This window comes from Callospermophilus lateralis, chromosome 10 (genome assembly GCF_048772815.1).
Source record: "Callospermophilus lateralis isolate mCalLat2 chromosome 10, mCalLat2.hap1, whole genome shotgun sequence".
Classification (NCBI taxonomy): Eukaryota; Metazoa; Chordata; class Mammalia; order Rodentia; family Sciuridae; genus Callospermophilus; species Callospermophilus lateralis.
In genome coordinates this window covers 94,903,884-94,915,518 of record NC_135314.1, presented here as the reverse complement: position 1 = coordinate 94,915,518, position 11,635 = coordinate 94,903,884, and positions in this window count along the sequence as shown.

Genomic DNA, 11,635 nt, shown 5'->3' with positions numbered 1-11,635 from the left:
GAAGAAAGCCACAGTTGGTTGTTTCTGTGAGAAAACTTCTGAATAAGCCAAAAGAGCAGAAATGAAAAAGAGAGTTCCCCATTTCCCATCCCCGAGCCCTGATAAAGACAGACTGAGAAAGGAGGTAGAAGAGGAAGGGAAAGGCTCATGGTAGTGGAGGAGCTGACCACAAGACCCCCTCCTTCTTCTTTCAGGCCTGGCTGCAAGGGGAGACATTCTACATAAAAGTTCCAAGCCTGACTTGGTATTGCTCCGGACTAGATATTTTATTTCTGAAATGAAATATTATGACTGAAAATGATTGGAGAACTCATCATCTGACAAGAAGATGAAAAGTCATAGTATTCACTTCAGATTTTATCCAAGAAGGAGGAAAGAGTTATCTCTGCAAAGCAGGTTTAAACTGGCAAGAGAGAGGGGAAGATTAAAGTGGCTTTCTGCTCCTATCTGTGGAGTTTCTCTCTCCCAACATCGGGTTTGGCAGAAGGTCTCAGAAAGGTTACACAGGAAAATGATAACAATTTGCTCAAGGAGGGGACTGGAAGATAGGGGTGTGAGGAAAACTTCCTCTGTATCCTCTTGAACATTTTGAAATTTTAACCATGAGAATGTATTTTTTATTTTAAAAACTTACATTTAAAGGCTGGGAATATAGCTCAGTGTGTAGAACTCTTGCCTAGCATGAGAGAGTCTCTGGGTTTGGTTTCCAGTATAGCAAAAATCAACAAAAAATTACATTTAAAATAACAGACTGTAGCGGGCAGCCTCTAAATTAGGCCCCAGCAATCTCTCTTCCTGGTGATTTATTCCTCTTGAGGGTGGGCTGGACTTACTGATTTTTTCTCATCAACAGAATACAGAAAGTGTGATGGCAAGTCACTTCTGTGGTCTCGGTACTCTCTGGAACTCTCTTTGAATCACACTCTTGGGGCAACCAACTTCCATGTTTCCAGACAGCCCCCAGTGGAAAGCCCTATATGATCAAACTTGGCAAAAGATCTTCTGAAACTTGCCAATGGCCACATACTGTTCAGGTAGTGAAGGTGCTCTAGCTCAAGCCTACAGCTTGACAGCAGCTCCTGAGAGGCCCAGAGCCAGAGGCTCCCAGCTAAGCCACACCCAGATTCCTGAGCTACTGAGACTGAGATGAAGAATGTGTGTCATCTTCAGCCACTAATTGTAATCTGTCTCATGGCAATGGAGGACCAAAACAAACAGGTTACATTTCAAAACACAAAAAGCATGCTACCTACCTCACTCTTTGGCTTGGAAGGCAGGCTTTCTTTTTCCCCAACAACCATGCTGATTTAGTTGAATTGTGCTTGCCTTCACTTTTACAATGAAGGTAATTGTTTTGTTTTGTTCTGTTTTGTTTTCTGACTTACAACTATATTATACCATCAAAGATACTTGTGAATTGCTTGTTTACTCTCTTGGTTCCTTTGCTGAGGGACAGGAAAAAAGTCATCCCCTAAAATTTCAAAATTTTATTTTGTGTTAGATACTTATGATTAAATAAGTATAGATGAATAACAAGGGTCAGGAATTTTACTAAAAATAAAAGATAGTTTCTTCAACAAATGGTGCTGGGAAAATTGGAAATCCATATGTAGCAGAATGAAATTGAATCCCTATCTCTCATCCTGTGCAAAATTCAACTCAAAATGGATCAAAGACCTGGACATTAGACCAGAGATCCTGCCGCTACTAGAAGAAAATGTAGGCCCAGCTCTCCATCATGTCAGCTTAGGAACCAAATTCCTCAACAAGACTCCTAAAGCACAAGAAGTAAAATCAAGAATCAATAAATGGGATGGTGTCAAACTAAAAAGCATCTTCACAGCAAAGGAAACAATCAAGAACGTGAAGAGAGAGCCTACAGAATGAGGGAAAATCTTTGCTACCTGTAACTCAGATAGAGTTTTAATCTCTAGGATATATAAAGAACTCAAAAAACTTAACACTAAAAAACAAAAAAACAAAACCAAAAAAAAAAAAAAACCACCTAAATAATATGATCGATAAATGGGCAAAGGAACTGAACAGACACTTCACAAAAGAAGATATATGAATTGTCAACAAATATATAAAAAAAATGTTCAACTTCTCTAGCAGTTAGAGAAATGCAAATTAAAACTACATTGAGATGCTGTCTCACTATAGTCAGAATGGCAATTATCAAGAATACAAGCAACAATAAATGTTGGTAAGGATGAGGGGGAAAGGTACACTCATACATTGTTGGTGAGACTGCAATTGGTGCAACCACTCTGAAAAGCAATATGGAGATTCCTCAGAAAACTTGGAATGGAACCACCATTTGACTCAGTTATCCCACTCCTCCATATATATCCAAAAGATTTAAAATCAGCAAACTATAGTGACTCAGCCCCATCAATGTTTATAGCAGCACAATTCACAATAGTTAAGCTATGGAACCAACCTAGGAGCCATTCAACGGATGAATGGATGACGAAAATGTGAGACACACACAGACACACAATGGAGTATTACTCAACTATAAAGGAAAATTAAATATGGCATTTGCCAGTAAATGGATGGAACTGGAGAATATCATGGTAAATATGAATTAAGCCAATCCCAAAAACCAAAGGCTGAATGTTCTCTGTGATATGCAGATGATAAGGGGGTTGTGTAGGAAAGAATAAAAGTTCACTGGATTAGACAAAGGGGAATGAAGGGAAGGGAAAGGAAGGGGATGGGAATAGAAAAGACAGTTGAATGAATCAGACATTAGTTTCCTATGTTCATATATGAATATATCACCAATGAAACTCCACATCAAAAATGGGATTCTAATTAGAATAAGTTATACTCCATGTATGTATAATATGTCAATATATACTCTACTGTCATGTATATCTAAAAAGAACAAATAAAATTTTTAAGAAGAAGTTTACTAAAAAATAAATTTAAAAAAACTTGAAAAATACCTGACTCTCTTATTCCCTCTTTGTAGTCATTCAGTATTTAGTGTGCTGAACAACTGTTTTGTCATATGACCTTTTACTTGTTATAATCTCCAGCATTGACAAGTTTCACAAAATGGCTGGCGTAAGTTAGCAGATGCTATGGTGGGAGATAAAAAGAAAAGTTTAATATTGTAGTGATAAAGGAATTGTATGGTTCAATCCATATGGTGATTTTTAAATTTTAATTCCTGCTAAACTAGTCAATCAAGTTGGTAACTGATTGATTTGAACAGCTGTGTCTCAATTTTGCACTGATGAACTGTTCTGATATGTCATCCTGGCATGCACTATCACCAAAAAAAAGTACTGTGCTTAATTTTAGATCAATGCATAAAAAAAGGACTAGAAAAGATATATTAAGAAGGCTCTCCCAAGCTCTCAGGACATTTCACTGGAAGAAGAAACTTAACTTACTTGTCCATACTGTTACAGAGCAGGGGCCTCTTGGGAAGTTGAGGCAGCATGAAAACTGTGCCCCCTTTCAAACCCCAATTCTCGCAATCAAGTCAGAAAGATTTTAGACATGTAACTCAGAGTAACAAGCATGAGTTTATTGAAGAAATAGAAAAGAGAAAAGGAACACTCTCAAGGAATTGCGGGTTCTCTTGGAGAAGAGAGGGACAGAGTGCCTCTTCTACACTCCAGTTTTATTAGGAATACCAAAGAAGTTTTCAGAGAGTCCCACCAGTTCTACCTCTTGACTTTTGGGTGACAGCAGGATGACATCAGACTTTCAAGTTCCCACTGCCATGAGAACTCTGTGTCACCTTGGCTCATGCTGATGGGTTCTAATTAGATTCTTAACCATAAATTCTCACAGATTGTATGGTTAGGAGGAATTATCCTTATCTCCCTGAGTTTGGGGATATGATCCATGAAGAGGGTCACAAAAGTCTCCCCCTCAAAATAACTTGGGTTCCTCTTACATACATTACTTCAGGCCTGCATTTCTCCTGCAGATAAGAAGTAGTTTGCTGAGGAATATAACATAGCTTGATACTTAAACCAGGCAGTGCTGCAGGTAATTGCTCTTGGAAACGAAAGCATGTGGGAGTCATCACAGAGGGCCCATTTTATAGAAGTATTCTCTTAACCTCATGTCCCCACCATTCACATCTGTCTGTCCCCTAACAATATCAGTACTGCTTTCTTTCCATGTTAAAGACTCCCAGGTGCCAGGCACATGCCCATAATCCAAGCAGCTTGGGAGACTGAAACAAGAGTATCATTAAGTTCAAAGCTAGTCTTGCAAAAAGCAAGGCACTATGCAACTCAAGGAGACCCTGTCTCTAAATAAAATACAAAATAGGACTTGGGAGGTGGCTCGGTGGTTGAGTGCCCCTGAGTTCAATCCTGATACAAAAAAAAAAAAAAAAAAAAAGACTACTAGGTACCTTTTAACAAAAGGGACACTTTGGCAATACAGATGATTTTGGAGAGTGAAATTTATCCTTACGTTATCATATTGAAATAATTTTTAACTTTTCCTCAAATGTTACTTCAGTCTTAAACATTACTCTATGAAAATAAAGTGGAAGATATATTTTTCAAAAACCCTTTCTTTTGGTTAAAAACTAGTTACAATAAAGTCATTTGAAAAATAAAGTATTGTGACAGGAAATAACTCTATCTAGACTGATAGAACATTCACACAATAGAGTGCTATGCAACTCTTTCCCTAATGGAAGTGTTAAAACTACTAAAAGGAAGTAATAGAATTTAAATATTCTCCTATTGTGTCCCTAAAACATAAAAGACTTGGGCAATGATCATAAATACTTCAAAGATAAACAACTGGATATTATGTCCCTCCTGATGGAAGTCCACAAAACTCCAATGTGAACTAGTCTTTAAAAAAATTTTTTTTTGAGCCCAATCTAATTTGATACCAAAAATAATTTATAGGAAATACAGGATACAGAAGAAAGTATTAATTATTATTAAACATTACCACAGTTGTAAAAATAACAAAATCAAAATTGTGGGAGCTGGGCAACAGTGGCACACACCTATAATTACAGCAACTCAAGAGGCTGAGGCAGAAGGAAATTTCAAGTTCAAGGACAGACTGGGCAACTTAGTGAGATTCTGTCACAAATGAAAAATAAAAAGGGCTAGAAAAGTGACTTATTTGTAGGGCATATCTGGGTTAAATCCCCAGTACCATACACACAAAAAAAAAATTGAGGGGAACCACATAGTAAAAATGATCCTATCTCCTGCAATGAATAAATTGCAAGAGAAAACATATTTTTTATGATTCTTAGTCAGGCACAGTGGCACATGCCTGTTGTCTCAGCCACTCAAGAGCCTGAGGCAGGAGAGTCACTTGAGTTCAGGGATTCGAAGCCACCAACCTAGAGTCCCATTTCAAAACTAAACAAACAGAAACAAGAAATTTTTTAAGATTCAAACCATTCAGATGTAAAAGTTTGGAAAACAGTGGTGTTGGTTGCAAACATTGTAAATATAATTTATACCACTGTTATATACTTAGAAATGGTTGTAATTATAAATTTTGTGTAATATGTATTCTACTACTGTAAAAAAGCTTTAAGTCAAGTCACTTAATATGATTATAAAAATTATTTAGGTCCTTATTTAAATACATCATAAGAAAATAATAAAAAATTTGGGAAAAAATTGAGCACATTAGGAATATCCAATGATAGTAAAGAATTATTGTTATTTTTAAATATCTGATAATACTACTGTAATGTTTTAAAGTAGACTTCTTATTTTTTAAGTATATTTCATATACTGAAATATGAACAGATAAAATGATCTAAGTTTTATCTGGGGTTTTATTTGATCCTGCCTACAACCTAATAAATTAGCCTGTCATTATTTTATGGAGATAGGCAGAATACATGAGACATTTAGAGGAGACACATAGGACTTATTTTTACCAATCACGTATTAAGCAGCACAACCATCAGCATATATGTTTTGCTCCCCCTTGCCCTCAGGTACCATAGAAGCACAGGTGGTCCCAGAGGACGCCTGCACATGTAGTGAATTTGCTTCACAGCTGAGGAACACTGAACTTGGGTAACCCACCAATTTTATAGCAAGCAGTAAGCTTGCTTTTTTGTCCTGGAGCTAGTGTGGGTATTCAAGGAGGAGAAAACATGTCTCATCTCTTAAGGTTACCAAATACAAAAACCAACCTTGAGAGATTTCCCTGGTAAAAGAACAGCTGGGCTTTGTTTGCACTCTTGGCTCATCCAGCAAGATATGCAGGAACAAAAGAGGCCCAAGAAAGAGTATCTCTTCCAACCATACCAGGATGCTGATTTGCTCAATTGAGAGGGGGTATAGGCAAGTCATTGTGAACGTGGGTGAAACAAGTTTAGTCATGAGTTTGATATTTTTTAATGCTGAATCTTGAGTACATTGGTTTCCCTATACTTTTCACTCTGTTTTATGCATACTTGAAATTTCCCATAATATAATTTCTGTAAAGTTTATTTATTACAAAGTTATTGGGCTGGGCATATAGCTCAGCAGGAAAGCACTTCCATAGCATGTGCAAGACCCTGGGTGAAATTCCACAAAAATAAATAAATAAATAGTTATATAGAATATGTGTGACACCAATTTTTAAAAATAGAATATTTTATTTTATTTTAAGATAATTTTTATTGATTATCCTTAGTTATACATGACTATGGAACTAATTTTGACATAATTATAAAAGTATGGAATACAATTTGTTCTAATTCAGTCTTCAGTACTTTCTCTTTCCCTCCCCTCCCCCATTCCCTTCCCTCTACTAATCTTTCTGCTACTTAGTTTTGTTTTGTTTTTTTATTTGGTTTTTAGTTAGTGTCTCATGGATGTACATGATGGTAATATCCACTGTGGTATATTCATATATGTATAGGTCATATAATCCATAGATCAGATTCATTCCCTTGCCTTTCCCCATCCCATCTCTTCTCCCTTCCCTTTATTCCCCTTTGTCTACTCCACTGATCTTTCTTCTATTCTTTTTTAAAATTCAGCACCAGCTCCTTATTTTGGATTAGCTTCTGCATATTAGAGAACACATTAATTTTTTACTTTTGGGGACTGGCTTATTTCATTAAGCATTATCATGTTTGTTTTGTTTGATGAGAATAATTTCCTAGAATTAGGAAACAAATAATCATTTAATTTAATTCAACAATAAGATTAGTAAACTTTAAAATTGTTTTCAGCTGGCAAAATAAGAATTACCTATTAGGGAGTGAGTCAAAGAGGGAGGTGAAATATATTAGAATAGTAGTTTTTATAAAATATGTGCACAGCCTAAAAGCCTTAAGAAACAAATAATTTCCAGTTCCATCCATTTACTGGCAAATGCCATAATTTCATTCTGCTTTATGGTCGAGTAATACTCCATTGTGTATATATACCACTTTTTCTTTATCCATTCATCTGTTTTAGGACATCTAGTTTGGCTCTATAGTTTGGCTACTGTGAATTGTGCTGCTATAAACATTGATGTGGCTACATCACTGTAGTGTGCTGATTTAAAATCCTTTGGGATAGCTGCATTATATGATAGTTCCATTCCTAGTTTTTTGAGGAATCTCCATACTGCTTTCCAGAGTGGTTGTACCAATTTGCAGTGCCACCAACAATGTATGAGTGTACCTTTTTCCCCCACATCCTCACCAACATTTATTTTTATTACTTTTATTCTTGATAATTGCCATTCTGACTGGAGTGAGATGTAATCTTAATGTAGTTTTAATTTGTATTTCTCTAATTGCTAAAAAGTTGGACATCTTTTCATATTTTTGTTGACCATTTATGTTTCTTTCTTTTGTCTGTTTAGTTCTTTTGCCCATTTATTAATTGGATTGTTCTTTTTTTTTGTTGTTTATTTGTTTTTGTTTTTGGTCTTTTGGTGTTAAGTTTTTTTTTTTTTTATGTATCCTGGATATTAATGCCCTATTTGAGGAGCAGGTGGCAAAAATTTTCTCCCATTCTGTTGGCTCTTTTTTCATATTCTTAATTGTCTCCTTTGCTATGAAAAAAACTTTTTAATTTGATGCCATCCCACTTATGTTTTATTTTACTTCTTGCACTTTAGGAAGTCAGTTGTTAAGGAAGCCAATATGTTGAAATGTTGGGCCTACATTTTCTTCTAGCAGTTGCAGTGTTTCTGTTTCGGTTTCTAGGTCTTTGATCCATTTTGCTTTGTATCGCAGTAAAGGGAATAGATCACTTGAACATTATTGGTGCCATTTTGAAAAAAACTCTAAATGCTTTTAAGCTGTGCACATATTTTATAAAAACTACTATTCTCATATATTTTACCTCCCTCTTTGACTCATTTCCTAGTAGGTGATTCTTATTTTGCTAACTGGATTTTTTTTTAAGTTTACTACTCTATTGTTGAATTTAATCAAATGATCATTTGTTTCCCAATGCTGGGAAATTATTCTCATCAAACAAAACAAAAGCAAGAACCTTAAGCACCTTATTACTTTAAGGGGAAAAAAAAGGAAAAAAAACCCCAAAACTATCTTCTCAGTATAGGTTAACTCTTAGTCCTTAGGCGGGGGAGGGGTGGAGCAGGGAGACAAAAAATAATTTTTAAATTTATAATTATTTTTCAAAACATCTTTTGGAAACTTCATTTATGCCAATGATTTTTATACTAGCTCTGGTTCCAAACACTTTAAAAAAAAAAAGTTACTAAAACTAAGCCAAGGGCTGGGGTTATGGCTCAGTGTTAGAGCGTTTGCCTAGCATGCATGAGGCACTGTGTTCGTTCCGTGGCACCACATAAAAATAAACAAATAAAATAAAGATATTGTGTCCATCTACAACTAAATATATATATATTTAAAAAATAAAACTAAGCCAATCATTTTGTGGTGCCTAGGCTAATCCTCTTTTTCAATGCATGCATTATATCAGGTCTCTTTTTTCAGTAATCTACAGATTCTCAAAAATAATTAGAAAACCATTAGTTCTTCAGTATTGCTGTTCAACAATACATTCACTGAATAATTGCTTACAAAAACATATGAACCAGGCTAGGTGCTACAGGCTAGGGATCAAGGGCAAATAATGTAGATTCTACCTTCATCAAATTTGTGGTCTAGCAGATACATAATTAGACCATCTTTTGTAAACAGGACTATTCCTCTGTGTGTCTATGTATGTTTAGCTAAGCCAAGTTTGAGGGAAAAGGGTATTAGATAATGCTCAAATCTTTTATTAGTCCATTCCGTGTCAGTCCCCTCTCAAATTCTTAGTTCTCTGATAAATAGTGAAATGTATTTAGCAATTTCTAGTGCTCTTCTGTGCTTCTTTTTGGAAATAGGTTTCTACACATTTTCCCCCACAGTTGCACTCCTATAGAGAGAAATAGCCTATTTCACTTCAGAAAGGATAAGAAAGGTGATAAGCCAGTCATAATGAGAAACTAAAAGCCCTACTTCTTCATTGTATATCTTCCTGTCTCCCTAAGAGCATGCTTTGGGAAGCACAAAAATAAAGAAATTGTGTCTTCCTCCTGGGGATCAGCAACCCACTGTACTGGAAACCTGGATCCTCATAACCACTCAGGGGTCCCGCTTGCTTAGAGAATCTGCTCTTTGCTGAGAACCTGATGAGTGATATTGGGAGCTGAGGGCCACAAAGAGTGCATGCATCTTTGTCAGGGGAAAGGGGCCAACAAGCAAACTGAGATGTATAATACAATTCTACTTAAAGCAAAAGCTACCTGGAAAATTTCTCTCCTCAGAGCTAATGCCCCTGAACCCATCTATAACCCGACCAGAAGTAATCTGGAGAGAGAGCTGTCAAGAAGAAAGGGGTCAGAGGATATGGCTCAGTGACCTAGTACTTGTCTAGCATTCCTGAAGCTCTGAGTTCAATCCCCAACATCACAACAAAGAAAGAGAGAGAAAAGAGACCCAAGAGGAAGGAATGCAAAGAAGATGTTATGCTTGCCTACCTTTTAGCTTCTACCATCTGTGGCAACAAGAGAGCTAGAGAAATTGTTACCTACCACTCAAAGACCTCTCTTTGATACTGATTATAACTACCAAAAGAAACAATGAGATTGACTCATCCCCCCCCCACCCATAGTGTCCATTTTGAACTACACCATCTATCTTGTCTCATAGGAAAAGGGAGAGATTTTTGACTGTACGACCTGTGGATTAGAGTCTGTGGTTTGGATTCACCTTTTATAGTCACCCCTCACCTTGAATAAATGGCAGATCATTGGCAATCTGCAGCTCCTGGCCCCTTCCCTTTTTCAGCTATATCCTCCTGGGGAACCCATCTTGCAGATGTCCTAAATTAAGGTCCCAGACTTCTCTGGAACTCTACCTTTCCCAAACAAGCAAACTCACTACCGGAGTTTTGCCCAATGAGATTCTGGGAAGTCTCACTGATCTCACTCTGGAGGGATATTACTCCCTGTGCTTAAAAGACAACTCAACATCAAATGGTGCTTGGTTCTTCTTCCTGCTTCTTGACTTCAAAGTCCTTAAGCCTCCACATTCTAAATGCAGACTGTGTCACTTCCTGAGTACTTCTGTAACAGTAAGACATCTGTTATTTCTCCCAAACTGTTGAAGTTTCTTACAGTGAACATCTCAACCATTCTTACACTCAGTGTCCGAAGATGGGGGGGAATTATTCAAATGACTCCCAGGGTATAGGATTCTAATATCTCCCTTTTATCAAAGGCACTGGCCTCTTCAGACACACGCCAGGATGGACGATCTGTGAACTATACTTATAGAATGGCAATGAAGTAAGTTTTCTCTTGGATCTATAATCCATCCTGCTGCTTCTGTCTGACTTACCTTGCTTCTCAAATTCTGTTTTAAGCATTTATGAGTTTATATTCACTATTGTAAAGCTGTTTAATAAACTTAAGTTCTGCACGTTGCATAGTCTCCACAAGGCAGAGTTTAGTCTTATGTTATAAACCAGATGACACCACCAGTGCTTTGGACCTTAGATTAGAAGTCATTCGGCTGCTCTCTGAAGACTGCAAAATGTGGAAACTATAAGAAATTTCTGTCTTCCTATATGGGCCAGGCTGATGCTTTGCTACACAGTTGACCTATTCTTTGACATTTATGTGAGTAATCCAACAAGTTCTGTACAGGAAGCACAGTATTTGCTGGAGTTATTTCAAATGCAGAGCTATGTTTTGCTTTGATAATAAAACTCCCTGCAGTTTTCCTTCACCTGCAAAACAGAGATTACAAGTGTTTACAGAAAGCACTTGTACAATTTGATAAATAATACTTCAGAGCAGTTCTCTGATGTTTGCAGTCCTCTACATAGAAGCATTTACTTTTCAGACACATCCATATATAGGTCCCCAAACATCAAATAAATAGAAATTGTTTCCTTCAGAAGAACTTTTATCCATGGTAGTATTTTTTTTCTTATGAAGGAGATGATGATCAGGAAGTTAATTGTTACATGTCATTGAAATTACTGTCACAGTCTAACTTTTGGTTCAGAATGCTTTAATACTCAGCTTTCCCTAAGTGATGGAGTTGGGTGTGTGTGTTTTGCATTAGTACCAAAGATTTGTCATTAAAACCACTCATTTAAGTGAGCAAGAAAATAAATAAATGAAGATTCACAACACAGGAAACAGAATGAAC